The sequence below is a fragment of the Ranitomeya variabilis genome, chromosome 1, assembly GCF_051348905.1.
Source record: "Ranitomeya variabilis isolate aRanVar5 chromosome 1, aRanVar5.hap1, whole genome shotgun sequence".
Taxonomy (NCBI): Eukaryota; Metazoa; Chordata; class Amphibia; order Anura; family Dendrobatidae; genus Ranitomeya; species Ranitomeya variabilis.
In genome coordinates, this window is record NC_135232.1 from 847203566 (window position 1) to 847216325 (window position 12760).

General features: G+C 45.3%; 2 long non-coding RNA genes across 3 annotated transcripts in view; one reads left to right on the forward strand and one right to left on the reverse strand.

The window, feature by feature from the left end:
• The window catches only part of LOC143787674 (uncharacterized), an 86930-nt gene that overhangs the window by 17500 nt on the left and 56670 nt on the right, over positions 1–12760 (reverse strand). The window lies entirely within an intron of this gene.
• Positions 10249–12760, forward strand: part of LOC143787666 (uncharacterized) — a 186494-nt gene continuing 183982 nt past the window's right edge. The window contains exon 1 of the long non-coding RNA XR_013218429.1: positions 10249–10331. This is a non-coding gene — a long non-coding RNA (uncharacterized LOC143787666). The remainder of the gene's footprint in view (positions 10332–12760) is intronic.

Genomic DNA, 12760 nt, shown 5'->3' on the forward strand with positions numbered 1-12760 from the left:
CCTCTACCTGGAGTTTACACTGATGGTGTGCATGTCCAGGCCTCGACCCTCGCCCTGTCTCCTGTTTCAACCCTAGGCTGAAACCTCCGCCCACCACCCAGTGAAGAGGTAATACTCCAATACCCACAGTTAGCACAGACAAGGATAAAGGAAAATATACACCACGCCGCAGTCACTCAGGAATACACTATAAATGTGCAGGGCAAAATAAATACAAATATAGGAAGGAGTAAATAAGACAAAGGAAAATACACCACCAGCAACGAATCTCCAACAACCAGCTCTCCACTCCAGACCGAGATAACAACGCACAAGACAGAAGCTATAATCGGCGACGCCCAATGATCAGGAGAACTATTTAAAGGCAATGGGCATGGCCCAGCTTCCAATCTGAGGATCAGGTAAATTAACCCCGGAACAGCTAGATAAAATCTAGCCGACGCCAATGAGCCCATAGTGGTCAAAAGCGGAATTACCGCTGTCTGTCGAACGACCTGGTCTGAACAGCGTCCGACATGACACTATGAGGTCTATGGCTATTTGAATATACTTGGCTTCCTCCCCTTGACTGATTGCCATTTGGTGCCCAACAGTGTGGTCATATGCCATGCTCTTTCATGTTGTTGATTTCATGATTGTTACCTTCGCATTTTCATCATGCACAGTACAGACCACAAGTTTGGACACACCTTCTCATTTAAAGATTTTTCTCTATTTTCATAACTATGAAAATTGTAAATTAACACTGAAGGCATCATAACTATGAATTAACAAATGTGGAATTATATACTTAACAAAATCCGAGGATCAGGTAAATTAACCCCGGAACAGCTAGATGAAATCTAGCCAACGCCAATGAGCCCATAGTGGTCAAAAGCGGAATTACCGCTGTCTGTCAAACGACCTGGTCTGAACAGCGTCCGACATGACAGTACCCCGCCTTCTACAAGGGACCCCAGGGCCCTCACGGCTTATAGGACCCGGCTTGTCTGGATGGCGACAATGAAAAAACCTGACCAGCTGATCCGCATGAATGTCTGAGGCTGGTACCCAGGACCTCTCCTCAGGCCCATAACCACGCCAGTGTACCAAGTACTGTAAAGTGCGGCGCACTACACGAGAGTCAACCACCTTGGAGACTTCAAATTCCAAATTACCATCCACCAAGACTGGAGGTGGCATAGGCGCCGTGTCCACAGAACCTACCACCTTCTTTAGAAGAGACCTGTGGAACACGTTGTGTATCTTATACACCGTAGGGAGCCCAAATCAGTACGCTACTGGGTTAATGACGGCGGTGACCCTAATTGGACCAATAAACCGTGGACCCAATTTAAGGGACGGTATTTTGAGTCTTATGTTTTTTGTGGATAACCACACCCAGTCATCCACACTCAGGTCCGGACCTGGCACACGCCTACTGTCAGCCACACGCTTGTACCTAGCACCCACACTCAACAGGCGCTGTTTAACTCTCCTCCAGACTGACGACAATTGTGCTCATAACTGGTCCTCCTCCGGAACGCCGGAAGAGCCCCTCTGACTCAAAGTACAAAATTGAGGATGTAGCCCGTAAACACAAAAAAACGGAGACTCCCCAGACGACTCCTGGGGGTGATTATTGATGGCAAACTCAGCCTAAGGAAGAAAGGTAGACCACTCCTCCTGGCTATTAGAGACAAAGCAGCATAGGTACTGTTCCAAATTTTGGTTCATACGCTCAGTCTGACCATTTGACTGAGGATGAAACGCCGAAGAATGAGACAACTTGATCCCCAGCCGTGAGCAAAATGCTTTCCAAAATTTTGCCACAAACTGAGACCCCCTATCAGACACGATGTCAGACAGAACCCCATGAAGTCTGACCACCTCCTGCACAAATACCTGAGCCAGAGTCTTAGCGTTAGGCAACGAAGGCAAAGGCACAAAGTGCGACATTTTTGAAAACCGATCAACAATCACCAAGATGACCGTGTTCCCAGCTGATGAGGGCAAATCAGTGATAATAATAATAATAATAATTTTTATTTATATAGCGCCAACATATTCCGCAGCGCTTTACAACTTATAGAGGGGACTTGTACAGACAATAGACATTACAGCATAACAGAAATCACAGTTCAAAATAGATACCAGGAGGAATGAGGGCCCTGCTCGCAAGCTTACAAACTATGAGGAAAAGGGGAGACACGAGAGGTGGATGGTAACAATTGCTTTAGTTATTTGGACCAGCCATAGTGTAAGGCTCGGGTGTTCATGTAAAGCTGCATGAACCAGTTAACAGCCTAAGTATGTAGCAGTACAGACACAGAGTGCTATTAACTGCATAAAGTGTATGAGAACACGATGCAAGGAACCTGATTATGTGTTTTGTTTTTTTTTTCTATTTTTAATAGGCCACACAGGGATAGTTAGGCTAATGCATTGAGGCGGTAGGCCAGTCTGAACAAATGCGTTTTTAGGGCACACTTAAAACTGTGGGGATTGGGGATTAATCGTATTAACCTAGGTAGTGCATTCCAAAGAATCGGCGCAGCACGTGTAAAGTCTTGGAGACGGGAGTGGGAGGTTCTGATTATTGAGGATGCTAACCTGAGGTCATTAGCGGAGCGGAGGGCACGGGTAGGCTGGTAGACTGAGACCAGAGAGGAGATGTAGGGTGGTGCTGAGCCATGGAGTGCTTTGTGGATGAGGGTAGTAGTTTTGTACTGGATTATGGAGTGGATGGGTAGCCAGTGTAATGACTGGCACAAGGTAGAGGCATCGGTGTAACGGTTGGTGAGGAATATGATCCTGGCAGCAGCATTCAGGACAGATTGGAGCGGGGAGAGTTTGGTAAGAGGGAGGCCGATTAGTAGAGAGTTACAATAGTCCAGACGGGAATGAATAAGAGAAACAGTAAGAGTTTTTGCAGAGTCGAAAGTAAGAAAAGGGCAAATTCTAGAAATGTTTTTGAGATGCAGATAAGACGAGCGAGCCAGTGATCGGATGTGGGGGGTGAATGAAAGCTCGGAATCAAGGATGACCCCAAGGCAGCGGGCATGTTGCTTTGGAGTAATGATTGAACCGCACACGGAGATGGCAATGTCAGGCAAAGGTGGGTTAGTAGAGGGAGAGAACACGAGGAGTTCAGTTTTTGACAGGTTCAGTTTCAGATAGAGGGAGGACATGATGTTAGAGACAGCGGTAAGACAATCACTGGTGTTTTCTAAGAAGGTCGGAGTGAAAGCAGGAGAAGAGGTGTATAATTGGGTGTCATCAGCATAGAGATGGTACTGGAACCCAAATCTACTTATTGTTTGTCCAATAGGGGCAGTATACAAAGAGAAGAGGAGGGGGCCTAGGACTGATCCTTGAGGAACCCCAACAGTAAGGGGAAGGTGAGAGGAGGAGGAACCAGCAAAACATACAGTGAAGGATCGGTCAGAGAGATAGGAGGAGAACCAAGAGAGAACGGTGTCCTTGATGCCGATGGAGCGGAGCATAGTGAGGAGGAGCTGATGATCCACAGTGTCGAATGCTGCGGAAAGATCCAATAGAATTAGCATGGAGTAGTGACCATTAGATTTAGCTGTTAGTAGGTCATTAGAGACTTTAGTGAGGGCAGTTTCAGTAGAGTGTAAAGAGCGGAAGCCAGATTGAAGAGGGTCGAGAAGAGAGTTATCTGAGAGATAGCGGGTAAGACGGGAGTGGACCAGGCGTTCCAGGAGTTTAGAGATGAAGGGAAGATTAGAGACAGGTCTATAATTAGCGGCACAGTTTTGGTCGAGGGAGGGTTTTTTTAAGTAATGGATGTATGATGGCATGCTTAAATGAGGAGGGAAAAATACCGGAAGTGAGGGAAAGGTTGAATATTTTTGTTATGTGAGAGGTGACAGCCGGGGAAAGGGACTGGAGGAGATGTGACGGAATGGGGTCACTGGTGCAAGTGGTCGGGCGAGAAGATGCAAGGAGCCTGCTTACTTCTTCTTCAGTAACTGGTTCAAAGTCAGAGAGTGAACTAGATGCAGTGGGGGAGGGAGGACAGTGCCTGGTATGAAGAGATTGGGAGATGATTTCCTGTCGAATGTGGTCAATTTTTTCTTTGAAGTAATTGGCCAGATCGTCAGCGCGGAGATCTGTGGTTGGGGCCTGCTCTCTTGGGTTGAGTAGGGACTGGAAAGTGTCGAAGAGACGTTTAGGGTTATTGGACAGTGAGGTGATGAGGGTGTTGAAATAGGTTTGTTTGGAGAGGTGAAGGGCAGAGTTGTATGTTTTTAGCATGAACTTATAATGGATGAAATCTTCGGGTAGATTAGATTTTCTCCACAGACGTTCGGCGCACCTGGAGCATCGCTGCAGAAAGCGTGTTTGCAGCGTGTGCCACGGTTGTCGCCGTCTGTGTCGAGTTGCTCTATGTATAGGAGGAGCAGCTTCATCCAGGGCACTTTGCAGGGTTTCATTGTAATGGTTCAGAGCAGAATCAGGACATGAGATGGAGGAGATTGGGGCCAATGAGGACTGCAAGTTCTTCATAAGTTTCTGGGTGTTAATGGCCTGTATGTTTCTATAAGTGTGCAAAGTGGGGGTGACCTGAGCGGGATGGCAGTTCTTGATAGAGAATGAAAGAAGGTTGTGGTCAGAGAGCGGGAGAGGGGTGTTTGTGAAATCATCCACTGAGCAAAGTCGGGAGAAGACCAAGTCAAGGGAGTTTCCATCTTCATGCGTTGGAGAGTTAGTATGCTGCGACAGGCCTAAAGAGGAGGTTAGAGATAAAAGGTGAGAAGCAGATGGGGAAAGGGGAGAAGCAATGGGGATGTTGAAATCACCCATGATAAGGGTGGAGGTGTCACAGGAGAGAAAGTGTGGAAGCCAGGTGGCAAAGTGATCCAGGAACTGATGAGAGGGGCCAGGAGGACGATACACCACCGCCACTCGCATGGAGAAGGGGACGTAGAGTCTGACAGCATGGACCTCAAAGGAAGGGAATACAAGTGAGGGTACTTGGGGGATAACTTGGAAGGTACATTTGGGTGAAAGGAGCAACCCAACACCTCCACCTGCTCTGTTGTCTGATCTTGGGGTATGAGAAAAGTGTAGTCCACCATAGGAGAGAGCAGCAGCAGCGGTTGTGTCTGACTGCTGGATCCAGGTTTCAGTAAGGGTACCGTCACACAGTGGCATTTTCATCGCTACGACGGCACGATTCGTGACGTTCTAGCGATATAGTTACGATCTCGCAGTGTCTGACACGCTACTGCGATCACGGACCCTGCTGAGAATCGTACGTCGTAGCAGATCGTTTGAAACTTTCTTTCGTCGCTGGATCTCCCGCTGTCATCGCTGGATCGTTGTGTGTGACAGCGATCCAGCGATGCGTTCGCTGGTAACCAGGGTAAACATCGGGTTACTAAGCGCAGGGCCGCGCTTAGTAACCCGATGTTTACCCTGGTTACCAGCGTAAAAGTAAAAAAAAAAAAAAAACGTACATACTCACCATCTGATGTCCGTCAGGTCCCTCGCAGTCTGCTTCCCGCTCTGACTGACTGCCGGCCGGAAAGTGAGAGCAGATCACAGCGGTGACGTCGCCGCTGTGATCTGCTTTCACTTTACGGCGGCACTCAGTCAGCGGGAAGCAGACGGCAAGGGACCTGACGGACATCAGATGGTGAGTATGTACGGTTTGTTTTTTTTTACTTTTACGCTGATAACCACGGTAAACATCGGGTTACTAAGCGCGGCCCTGCGCTTAGTAACCCGATGTTTACCCTGGTTACCAGCGAACCTCGGCATCGTTGGTCGCTGGAGAGCGGTCTGTGTGACAGCTCTCCAGTGACCACACAACAACGACTTACCAACGATCACGGCCAGGTCGTATCGCAGGTCGTGATCGTTGGTAAATCGTATAGTGAGACGGTACTTTAAGAGCCAGGAGATTAAGAGCCTTAGAAAGGAAGTAATCATGGGTGAAGGAGAGTTTATTACACACAGAGCGAGAATTCAAAAGAGCACAATTGAAAGAGACAGAAGGCATGCATGGAATATTAATAAGGTTAGAGGGGTTTCTGGGTGTAGCAGTTGGGAGGTTTGACTGGCTATAACATGGGGGGCCGGGGTTTGGAGAGATGTCTCCAGCGACTAGGATAAGGAGGATAGAAAGAGTGAGCAGATGGTTAAGTGATTTGTGAGAGCGTCTTTTGTGTTGGATGGTGGGACTGAATGGATCATTTTCCACAGTCTTCATCAAAAGCCTAACCCACCTCTTCAACCTGTCACTAACAACTGGTGTCTTCCATTCTGATTTAAACATACTGTACGTCGATCACACTCATCCTCAATAGACCCATCCTTGACACATCCTCTGTGTCTACCTATCACCCCATATAATGTCTCCCCTATGCCTTCAAACTACTGGAACAACACATCCATTTTGAACTGTCCTACCACCTCTCCTCTTGCTCCCTCTTTGACCGCTTACAATCTGACTTCAGAATGCACCATTTCACTGAAACTGCCCTGACTAAAGTCACCAATGACCTACTAACTGCCAAATGAAAGTGACGTGTGTTTGTCCTCTTCCTTCTCCTGGACCTGGCATCTGTCTTTGACACAGTGGACCATTCCCTCTTACTACAGACTTTCTGATCTCTTGACAGTACAGACTTGGTCCTTTGTTGGATCTCCTCGTACTTAACAGACAGGACACTCAGAGTCTCCCACTCACACACCACCTCCTCATATCGCCCCCTATATGTCGGTGTCCACCAAGGTTCAGTTGTAGGACTGGGAACTATGCTTAGAGGGCACATGCATGTGCTCCCTCCCTCTTAAACGGGCTGCCCGCATCATCCTAAGGTATTTCCAACCTATAGCTGGGTGACCTTCTATTTAAGGCTTCTCCTCCAATATGGAGGTGCCTGAGCTACGTTGTTAGTTTGCCTCTTGCCTCGCATGTTTGCTAATTGTCAGGTTCCCCAGGTCTGTCTGTCTGCTTGTCTACACAGTACCCATCTGCTCTTACCTGTCTGTTCCCACCTGCTCTTACATATCTGTGCTCTTCTGTCCATCAGCCAGTCCAGATCGCACCTGCCAGTTTCCATCTGTCTAACACCCGGCCCAGCTTGCACCTGCCAGGGCTTTTCTGTTCCTCAGCTGGTCCCATCTGCACCCATGGTTCCAGAGTCCCTACAGTTCCTGTCTGCATTTTTCATCCATTCTTCGTGCCGTAGAAGCTTACCCGCTGTAGGGGTAAGCCATGGAGTAGCACCTGGTGCCACCTCCTTGTCCCTCCTTGGGTTACAGTTTTTGCCTGCTGCTGCTTGTCCGAGTAGTGATTTGGTAGGCCACCTAGTTACACCCCTTCCAGACTTTCAGATGAATACAGAACAGTGATTCCACCACCTTGCCCGTTATAGTCTCCATCTGCTGGGTTGGCTGTAATGGAAGAGGTGTCGGTCCCCACTATGCTAATTCTACTTTTTTTGCAGTTGATGCCACTTTGTTGGTGGCTGCCTCTAATTTTTTTAAATATCTAGACTCCTGGTTGGATCTTCTTAATGCGTGTTGCCTGTAGCCATAGGCCTCCAAGACCGTCAGGCCTCCACTTCCTATGAGTCAACTACCCGCCGTGTTACTATCCTTAGATTTTTATGACAATACTAGTCTAGGAAATTTATGATACTTGTGCCCCCTGAGTGTGGTTGAGTATGAAAGCAGGTTGAGCTGTTGCATGGGCTCCCAGCACAGGAGGCCTACACCGATTCTTCACCCACCTCGTCTTACTGTGACATTCAATTGAAGGCTGTAAATGCTGTCCCGATACCTCATTCCTTACTGATCGCTGCAGTGCCATGCTACAATTAGTGCTGTGGGTGAATTGAGGCCACTTTCCTGGTGTCTGCCCCTCATTTGATGTGTTTTGGCAGCATATGGGGCCATTATAAGGTGTTGTGCATGTGTTTGTTTTTGCCCCCCCATTGATATGAATGGCAATCGGCTATGTTCGGCGAATATTCGACGAATTAATCGGGGGGCAATATTGCAAATTTGTCGATGGTAATCTGAACTGAACACTGAAATGTTCACTCATCTCTACTCAATAATGTACAAGTCCATTTCAAAAGCAGTAGATCCTTTCAAAAAGTTCAGATTCTCTCTAGTGAATGAAGGTAGTTCACAGTCCAACTAGTACATCCAGGAAAGATGCCCAAATTGGAATAGTTCAATGTTATCCATTATGGATAATGGCTTATTCATCGATGTAAATATCATCCTTGAAGGCTCTCTGGGGCTCTAGATAGTTTGGTATAGCCACATCATAGATGAAAGAATCGGATTGCCAACTGTGGATAACTAGTTTTCCGAAGTGGATATTGTCCCTTTTTCCCCTGATATGGATAAAGACACCAGACAATGGAATGATCATCTCATAGATGGAACAGATCAGATTGATAAGGATGGCATGGATTTAAACAGACCAAAATACACCATAATATGCAAAAAAGTTAAAATCCAAAGTAAAATTGGACCCTCTCCCATTAAAAACTTCCACATCCTAAAATACATGTCCAAAATAAAAAAAGGAGTCACAAGAAAGCCCCAAAACCAAATCTTTCATTAAATCCCAGGGGTGATAAGGTGTCTAAATGATAAATCTACATATTTTTTATTGTTCCCTTATTCCATTGGTGCCAAAGGTGCGCGCATGCGCCATTGTTGTCACACTGGACGGTCCTGCTCCTGGCACTCGGAGGTAGAGGTGACTTCTGCCCGGCTTAGGCTGGGTAGAACGCATGCGTTCCATCACAGCCGGAAGTGGGAGGTCTCTCCAATTGAGCACACCCCGTAAGAAGAAGCCGCAAAACGCTTGTTGAGGTGGGACACAGCAGCCCTGACTCGCAACCCAGGTATATATTCATACAATATGCAATTCATCCATGTGGTTTGAGCTGTAGTCCAGAACTGACTATGATTTCAGGTGATAATTGATTTTGTTTACATCTCTGCACTCTGCACAATAAGGGCCAATTGACCGCGTAGGTTCTTACAATGGTATTTAGAATGACAGGCCCAAACTGTCAATCTTTAGGCATGCACCACCTCCTGGGATCAAGAGTGGTGCACTGCTGAATAAAAGAAGATGGGAACGACCCTTTAAGTCATGTGTGTTGGGCCTCTAGAAGGACAAAAGGAGTGCTTGAAGTAGTTGGCCACTTTATCTTCATTTTGTGACACCTACTAATATTCAAGTAATACAGATTGCATAATGCTCCTGTCCACCAGACAGCTGCTGGTAGAGGAGCATGTGACCAGCTTTCTCATGTGAAGTATTTTCATTTGGAGGATGCCAATGAACTGGTTTGGTCACATACCCTCCAACAACTGGAATTTGGAGAACGGGAGAGCAGTTCAGGCTATGAGGAAGCCTTCACTAACAAAAAGCAGGAGCAAGCTGCACTAGGTTACTAGGAATGTGCACAGTCAGAGAGGAAAGGCAAAGCTAGCACACTGTCGCCCCTTTAGTCTCAGGATCAGTGTGGGTCCCAGAAACTGTACCGCTATCCCCTATCCATAGCTACTTACCAAGAGTGGGGCTCTAGATTCCACGAACTGGGATCTGTGGAGCTCCATCTTGAATTGAGCTAAAGTGCACATATTCTAACTTTGCTCTATTCATTGCTTGTATAACTCATGGAGAAAGCCAAGCACAGAGCTTGCTTATTTCAGGATCCAAAATCTTGTTCCCAGGATTGCTTGGGGCTCCATCAGTCTTACCCCTGACAATAAGTAAGTCATTACCAATCCTATGGATAACTTTTAATTTTAGGCATACCCTTTAAGTAATGGTATATCTAAGTGATGATGTCATAGCTTACTGCAGAATGCCCCTCTACATTTCCATTTAAGGTCCTCATCTATCAAAGGTTTCTAAGAATTCATATACTTTTAAAAGTCTTAAGTTCATCCTGCATATAAAATTAAATATTTCTGCCCCATGTTTGCAAAGGTTTTAGCTAATTAGCATACGAAACTGAGTGGGCTAACTTTTTCTATGAGACTAATGTCTTGCTCTAGGCATACTATCTATAGCACTATCCAAATTGTTGAGACGAGAAAGTGCTGTAAATATTTGTGACGTGATTCAATTCACCCACACGTTTCGTTAAACTGATGTCCCTAGGGAGGTATGTGGTAGGTGGACATCCAGACAGTTGTGACTGGTTAGAGAAGTCATATCATTCTGTGTTCTATATGTCAACAGAGGAGACACTTCTCGGGTCTGATACTTGGGAGGAGACAGAAGGTAGAAGGTTAACAATGACTTTACACATTGTAATCTTAGTACTGACGTGGTAGGTTTCTACTTTTACTTTTCCATTACTTTCATGTAGCAAATATTTTCTATATTATTATACTCATTTTCTCTTTGACCTAACTGAGGTTATGGATGTTCGTCTAGTTCTGTCAGCATGTTTGTCTGAAAAAGAATGCTACACTACGTAACTTGGACTAATATCTTTGCATGACTAGGGTTCAACTTTTGATATATCCAGTGGCATCCATGGAAGGGTGGGTTTAACATTTGAAGAAAAGAGTGGCTGTCTAGGCACTTTGGATAATAATTTAAGATAACACAGATTTATCTCTGCTTTTGGAATTTTCTAAAATAGGTGGCAAATATACAGTATATTTAGCAAATGACATGTGAATACTTTAATTATGGTTATGTGGTAGATCCTGTATTTTCTGCAGCATGCATCTTATAAAAGTTGCAGAACTACTACTGACATGACTCAATGTGGACCAAACAGATTCATAGATTAAACAGAGTAACATGTAAGATCATGTTTAGGAAATCCCCTTGTGATGCAATATCACACACGATGTAGTAGAGGTGGTTCATATTAACTTTCCTCTGTTTATCGATAGCTCCACGCTTATATTTATAACTATTTTGCGGGATTTATAATTATTTAAAGGCATAATATTGTCAACATGTTTAGCGTATTTCAAATAACTACAGGTGCATCTCCCAAAATTAGAATATCATCAAAAAGTAAATTTATTTCAGTTCTTCAATATAAAAAGTGAAACTCATATATTATATAGAGTCATTACAGAGTGATCTATTTCAAGTGTTTATTTCTGTTAATGTTGATGATTATGGCTTACAGCCAAAGAAAACCCAAATGTCATTATCTCAGTAAGTTAGATACTTTATAACACCAGCTTGAATAAATGATTTTAAAATCCGAAATGTTGACCTACTGAAATGTATGTTCAGTAAATGAACTCGATACTTGGTCAGGGCTCCTTTTGCATCAATTACTGCATCAATGTGGCGTGGCATGGAGACGATCAGCCTGTGGCACTGCTGAGGTGTTATGGAAGCCCAGGTTGCTTTGATAGCAGCCTTCAGCTCATCTGCATTGTTGGGTCTGGTGTTTCTCATCTTCCTCTTGACAATACCCCATAGATTCTCTATGGGGTTAAGGTCAGGTGAGTTTGCTGGCCAATCAAGCACAGTGATACTGTTGTTTCTAAATCAGGTTCCAAGTCCTGCTGGAGAATGAAATTTCCATCTCCAAAAAGCATTCTGAACTTAGGCTGGTTTCACATTTGCATTCAGGAGGGCTGCGGATGGCTGCGTATTTCCAAATTCTGCATTTCTGTGGGGTCGCCACACATGTCAACTGTTGTGAATTCTGCTCTTGGGCTCCCTCCGGTGGTTATAAGTGGTAGCGCTGCTGTCTTTGGATCGCAGCATTCATCAGGTGTGTCCACTTATTGCAATTCTGACTGGGCTATTTAGTCTTGCTTGACCCTTTAGTTAGTGCCAGTTGTCCATTGTTTCCTGGAGGATTCACTTCCCTGCCTGGTCTCTCTTGCTTGCTGTTCATTTCAACAAAGATAAGTTCTGGCTTTGTTTTTTGCAGTCCACATGCTGTGGGCCTGATCGTTCAAGTTATTTTCCATGTTTTGTTTTGTCCAGCTTGGTCTGTATAAGGATTTGTTCACCCAAGCTGGTATCTCTGGAGATGCAGATATACCCTTCATGTCTTTAGATAGATGTGGAGATTTTGTATTTTCTGTGGTGGATATTTTCTAGTGTTTTAATACTGACCGCATAGTACTCTGTCCTATCCTTTCTATTTAGCTAGAAGTGGCCTCCTTTGCTAAATTCTGATTTCAGTCTGCGTATGTTATTTCCCTCTCCTCTCACAGTCAATATTTGTGGGGGGCTGTCTATCCTTTGGGGATTTTCTCTGAGGCAAGATAGTTTTCCCTTTTCTATCTCTAGGGGTAATTAGTCCTCCGGCTGTGTCGAGATGTCCAGGGAGTGTTAGGTACATTCCACGGCTACTTCTAGTTGCGGTGTTAAGTTCAGGGTCTGCGGTCAGTACAGGTACCACCTTCTCCAGAGTACGTCTCATGCTGCTCCTAGGCCACCAGATCATAACAGTACAACTGGCCAACAATGAGTTAATTGCATCTCAGAAGAAGGAAAGGAAAGTGCTGAGCCATTTTTTTTTCTGTAGTCTGTTGTGCCTTTTCTTTCCTCTTTACTTCTGGGTGGTTCAGGAGTTTGGCGCTGGTATGGATGTTCAGGGATTGGCTTCTCGTGTGGACCAGCTTGCTGCTAGAGTACAGGGTATTTCCGATCATATCATTCAGACTCCGGTTTTAGAGCCTAGAATTCCAACTCCTGATTTGTTTTTTGGGGACAGGTCCAAATTTTTGAGCTTTAAAACTAACTGTAAACTGTTTTTAGCTCTAAAAC